The following is a 349-nucleotide window of genomic DNA, read 5'->3' as shown; positions in this document are numbered from 1 at the left end:
TATTTTTACTTTACTTTGCTATTTATTTTTTTAGCAACTTTTTACTTTTACTCCTTAAATTTTAACACGAATATCGGTACTTTCTACACCTTACATTTTACAAAATTGGCTGGTTACTTTAGCTTTTTACAAAAGGTCGTCTATCAGGTGTGATTGTGAGTGCATGTCGGAGAATAGCGCGGTAACGCGCCTCACATTGTGAGCGGGCGCACACGACACACAGAGAAAAAATGAGAGAAAAGAAAAATAAACTTGCTTTCGGGAGGATAATCAGTTGAGATTGTGTGTGTGCGTCTTCAAGAACTGTAAGTCTTATAACTTATGTTGTCAGTTCATTTAAGCCTGTTGT

The 349-nt window shown here is 36.4% G+C and overlaps 1 protein-coding gene across 5 annotated transcripts in view; it reads right to left on the bottom strand.

Annotated features, from left to right (window-relative positions):
• The window catches only part of esyt2a (extended synaptotagmin-like protein 2a), an 80,581-nt gene that overhangs the window by 63,959 nt on the left and 16,273 nt on the right, over window positions 1-349 (bottom strand). The window lies entirely within an intron of this gene.

The sequence above is a fragment of the Etheostoma spectabile genome, chromosome 12 (assembly GCF_008692095.1).
Source record: "Etheostoma spectabile isolate EspeVRDwgs_2016 chromosome 12, UIUC_Espe_1.0, whole genome shotgun sequence".
NCBI classification, from domain to species: domain Eukaryota; kingdom Metazoa; phylum Chordata; class Actinopteri; order Perciformes; family Percidae; genus Etheostoma; species Etheostoma spectabile.
The sequence above is the reverse complement of the archived record's forward strand: the minus strand, read 5'-3'. Positions and strand labels throughout refer to the sequence as shown.